Source organism: Thermobia domestica, chromosome 1 (genome assembly GCF_964235325.1).
Source record: "Thermobia domestica chromosome 1, izTheDome1.hap1.1, whole genome shotgun sequence".
NCBI lineage: Eukaryota > Metazoa > Arthropoda > Insecta > Zygentoma > Lepismatidae > Thermobia > Thermobia domestica.
The window spans coordinates 60,585,102-60,591,101 of NC_137454.1; positions in this window are offsets into that span (position 1 = coordinate 60,585,102).

Sequence of the window (6,000 nt, forward strand, 5' to 3'; positions counted from 1 at the left end):
AGGACCCCAAGCACGCTCTACCACTGAGCCACCGCGTCCCCAAAGAATAAAGGATCTCGACGTACAAAAGCCATGTTTTACTATCTTTCAGTGAAAGGTGAAAAAATATAAGTTTGCAGAAAGATTTTTTTTTAACACACTTGGTATAAGTGAGCGCGTTGTTCGAACACCAATTAAGAATCTTCAAGAAACTGGCGTTTTGGAAGGCAACAAGAGGGGAGGAAGATACGAACATTTGAAAGAAGAGGACAAGAAGAAACGAAAGGCAATAAAGGAACACATAAATCGATTTCCGAGAGTGGAGTCTCATTATTGCAGAAAGGATTCATTCAAGGAGTATCTACATTCTGACCTAACGATTCAGAAGATGTGGGAAATGTACAACAGTGACGAAACAGTTCCTAGAGTGTCACTACTCACGTACACAAGAGCTTGGAAGGAAATGAACCTTGCATTTCGGAGTCCCAAAAAGGACCAATGCTGTCTTTGCAAGACCTATTCTAAAAGTACTGTGGAGGAAAAAGAAGGCGTTCAGAACATTTTTAACGCGCACGTGGCGGAGAAACCTGAAGTAAGAAAACTCAATAATGAAAGTAAGAAAAGTGATTCCTGTGTAGCAGCTGTCTTTGATTTACAGCAAATAATTTCACTGCCAATTTCTGATCATTCATCCTTGTTCTACAAGCGACGTATGTTAAATTACAATTTATTATTTACGTACAAAAGAATGTCATTGCTTTTTATGGCTCGAGGGAATCAATGGGCGTGGAGCATGCAAGAAAGCGACTTGTCTTTATCGCTATCTCATTATTCTTGATCAACAGAAGGAAAGTACAGTTCACCTCTACTGCGACATTTGCATTTGTCAAAATAAGAATAGGATAGTGATTGCTGCACTATTGTAAGCAATCTTAAAATCTACAAATTTTTCTAAGATTGTTTTGCGATTTTTTGAACCACACCATGGACAGAACTAGGGTGACTCTGCACATAGTGCTATAGAACAAGCAATAAGACGAACTGGGGAAGTGTCAGCCCTTCCCAACTAATACCAATCATACACTTCGCACGACGCAAAAATCCCTACGTTGTTCCAACTGAAGACTTTCTGGATTTCAGAACCATAGCTGAAGAAATGCGTCTTTTCAGTATTAAAAAGACGGATGATGATACAAAGCTCACATGAAAGGACATCCGTGAACTAAAATGTGTTAGAAGTGCGCTTAATGCAGTTTATTTGAAAACAAGTCATTTGCAAGAAGATTACAAGCAAATCTCTCTGAAACGTTTTGACATTCAGCATTTAGCTCCAAGAGAGCTGCAACCATGTAACCCTACACCAGTAAGAATTTCAAAGGAAAAATACGATGACCTGCTTTTATTATATTCAGGACCTTTTCCTGTAATCAGAAATGCTAAGTACAAACAATTTTATGTTAATCTTCATCATTAATACAAATGTATTTCAATAATGATTGTAATGTTTATATTGAAGTACTATTATTTGCATGTGACTCTATCCACTCCTGTAGTTCCAAACAATATTTCATTGTCATAGCACCTTCTATGTTTTCAAATCTGATAGGTTTACATCAGAGATGCAAATAACAACTCGCCCGAGGCGAGTGGTTCATCGGTGCGGGCGAGTATTTAATATCATACCGAAGGTAAGTAAATGGTTTCTATTGTGGATGTGGGCTAGTAGCTTTTTTTCTTGGCCTAGTAAAATTTTGTTGCTTATTTGCATTCCTGGTTTACATTATATAATAATCATATTTTATTTTTGTAATGAATAATTAAATGTTATGTTTGAGTACAGAATAAAAATTTAAAGTGTATATCTGAACAAAATGAAACAATGTAATTATAATAGATGTTATCCATTAAATACAAAATAGAAACAAAGTATTTCTTTCTTTATATTATTATTGATTTTATATATATATATATATATATATATATATATATATATATATATATATATATATATATATATATATATATATATTCTTACTATTAAAGTCTCATTAAAGTTTCTCGTGAACTTTCCTAAACAAAATACGTGCACATTTGATTGTCAGATTACATATACTTGTACGCATCTCATATTTATCGAATTCAAATGTAATAATTACGGGCAGACATAACGACGTATCTCTGAAAATTATAAAATTACAGAAATCCAAACGTAGGTAGAAGAATAAAAACATGGCGGATACATGGCCCATCATTATTTATTCTTGGTACCAAATATCATTCTTCTTAATTAAGATCTATTTAAATTACAGCTTCTCAACGAGAGTTCAAAAACTATTTTTTGCTCTTCTGTAAAATTGACAAAACTGAGATAGGTCGTTATGTCAGCCAACCGACGGTATATAGATTTTTCTGGGGTTCCTTTGTTTCTTCCTAGTTTCTTCATTCCACCATTTCATTCATTCTCACCGTCTCTTTTAGCCTACACGGTATAACAATGGGATGCAAAACTGAAAGATATCGGTTTATAAAAGTTATTTATATGCCAATTAAGAATATTTATGAGAGATTAAATTCAAATTACTTAACTAAGTGGAATGGGAAGAAATTTCATAAATATTTCGTCTATTACAGTTTTGTGTATCGTGGCTACATTTATACTTCTGTTTTTCATTAGACACATCGCCTGGTATTCATGTTACAATCTCTTGATTTCATAGCTGGTAGTATGACAATACCAAAAGAAAGAAAAACAACTTACCTGAGAAAAAGCCGGTATTGGACAGTTGTCGAGACTGAGTATTCTTAGAAATTGTAAAAACGTGAATACAAAATTAAAATATGAAATCATTTTGTATTTTAATAATTCCTCTGTTTACCCATAATGAATGTTTAGGACCAAAATTGCCAGCAAGAGTTTCCCCAAAGGAGGGGGAAACTTGATACAAAGCGAGGTCTCGAATATACACACCTTAATACAAACAAAACTTTATTAACTAAGGTAAATATATTGTAATATCCTTCACGTGGTTTATATTATAAACATGATCACGTGCTTCTTGTTTAGAAACAAAACCACGTGCTCTTCTACTACAATTACTACAAGAGACAGACTACAGGCATCTTCGTCATCATCTGGTCATGTGACAGAAGAGGAACACCAGCGCCACTCTATCCAGAAGAAGGTAAAGAACTCCGTGTAATGTCTTCATCGACATCAGTTTCGGCTGGTCAATTCACATCTCTCAGCTTGCCTGGAACTCGAAGAGATTTAACCTAACCCAATTCTCCTAGCTCGCCTGGAGCTCTGAGGCCTTCCGTTTACTAAGCTTACCTAGAGCTTTGTGAAAACTTGACCAATCTCTTAGCCTCTTTAGAGCCCTGAAGAATCCTATCCACAATCTCCTAACTTGCGTTTAGCTCTGTGATTTTCCTACTCGCTTACCTTGCCTGGAGCTTTGTGGTACTGCAACCTTTCTTTGCTTGTCTGGACGACTGAGAATACCTAAACCACCTCCACTCATCTTGCCTGTAGATTTGTAGAAATCGTTTCCTTGGCTGCCTGGGCCAAGGGACACCTATTTTATCCAAACTACTTAGTGAACTTTGTATTGGTGTTAGGACTACACCTATAGTGACTTTGTGTTATATTGTATATAACAGGAATTTTATAGTAAAAAGGCTGGGAGAAAACCGAATTCCGTGTACTAAATTGCTCTACTACCTTATCAAGGCAATTTTACAATATTAAATACTGTAGTGAATGAGTAAGCAAATCTAAAATTTTTGAGCATGTAGATCTATTTCGAAGAACCAAATCCCTTTCGAAAATTCAAGGGAGACGGGATTGCCTCCTCTTACTGTCCGCTGTGGGCGTTTATGTTTAGGACTATACATAAAACCACCGTAATCGTCTCTCAATCACAAAAGGACGAAGTCTGCGGGCTATTAAACTATGACGTGCGCGCCTCCATTGCTGGCCCTAAAATTACTCCACTGCAAAAATGATTTATTCATTTTCACTACCGTCCAAGCAACTTTTGTCCGTAGGGCAGAATTAAAGTGTAAAGGGGTTGGATTGGATAGTGTTGCAGAGAACCACAACATACATAATTCAGTGCAACATGTAAACCTATACCTCGGTAGACCAACCCTAGCTTCTACCTTCAAAACTTTTTTTATCGAAGGAAGAAATACTGGACAATTCCACCGAAATACAAGTTTACTTTTGCACTACGGGTAATGGAGCAATTTCTACTTTCCAAAAATATATTACTTTAATTCCTTTATCTTATTTTTCAAAAATGTTTTTTTTATCTGAATACCAAATCAGTGTGGTAAGAATCTAATCTACTTCTTGAAATTGTGACTTCCCAAAAATTTCAAAGTAGTTAACAATTTATTGTAACAGATAAGTATAGAAAACAACAATAATAGATGTATTTATAGCAAACAATTAAAGTTCCGTATTTGAAAATTTGTAACTTGAAACCTTTAATGGAACAAACAAATCCAGCCTTGAACTGGGAACGAATACTTGTTTCAATCAAATCAAACGGTAGTTTTAACACAAAATCTTACTTTTTTTTCACAAAAATTATTTAACAACTCCTTTCCCTTCTGTTTTATGAAATCCTCCTTCAAGGTTCCGATTAAGGAGAGGGCAAGCATGAATTCTTAAAAACACTCTGACTTTTTTTTTCAACTTTTGAAACTAACATGAAGCTTACCTTGAGAGAAACAGTGAACAGAGCCAGTGACTGAATCCTCTATAAATTTAGAATAAAAATAAAAATGCCAAATGGGATTAACTTAGAGGACCCCTTCACTAACTCTCCCACCTCCTCTGTAAGTCACACATAATAAATCGAATTATGAAACTTCCAAAGATATCAATGACTTACTCGCAATGATTTGAACAAAACTTATTATATTAAATTTTCACTATTTTCACCTTTCATTTGCCATATTTCAATCTTCCAAAGCAATAGTTTCAAACAAAAGTAATTCTCACTATTAAAAGTCACTGTAAATTACGTCTTACGTTCCCATTATTATAAATTCACAGAACCCTTTTCGAACTACATTACCCTTACCGTGCTTAGCAGTCAACAGGAAGCAGCCTCGCGTTTTGCACGTAGAGGAAGCCTTCCCGATGACGTCAGCTACTCAATCGCGCAGCCGGACTCGGGAGAGAGCCATTACGCAGTAGCTTGACAAAGCAGGGTTGCCAGTCTACTTTGACGGAAACATTGAAAGGGGTTTTCATTTACAATTTGATAATAACACAATGATAATAATTAATCGTAACATATATAGTTCCCTGGGGTCAGAGGGATAAATTTTCAAACCAAAACAAAGATTAATTATTAGAATTGTACATTACCCCAATTCCGTTTTTTTCCCAAACCTCATGGTCGTTCCTTCTTTACAATTCATTCCCGTTCTCAGGAGTACACGTAGTTAACAGTGACGATTACAAAACGAGGACAAACACAATGATGATGGATGATACTCTTTTCCTGCAGGAATAAAATGAGACATAAAAAAACAAACACCAAAAGTTCCAACAATCATTTTACAATTACATAAAATATCATCACTTAACACTTTGCTATTACTACCTATTTTCTACATTTTCAGCTGGGACATATTTTTTACAAAACCTAACATGTCGTTTTTTTCTAATTTGGGGGTTCTCAATGTTCTCTAACCAAACAGTATTGGGTGTTGGCTTGCTCAGGACACGGAAAGGCTCACCATAAATTGGCGCGATTTTAGGATTAAAATGCTTTTCAGCAGACAATTTTAACATCCTTTTAACCAAAACTGAATCACCGATTTTAAGGTTTACTGATACATGTTTTGCGAATAAACCTTTTCACTATGTTTCCAGGATCTTTCAATGTTCTTACAGATATTTTCGAATTTCTGTTCTTTATTTTGATCTTCATCTAAAATCTCAAGATCCATCAACCATTTAGCATCCAAAGGATGAAAAAACTTCCGTCCCATAAAAGCTTC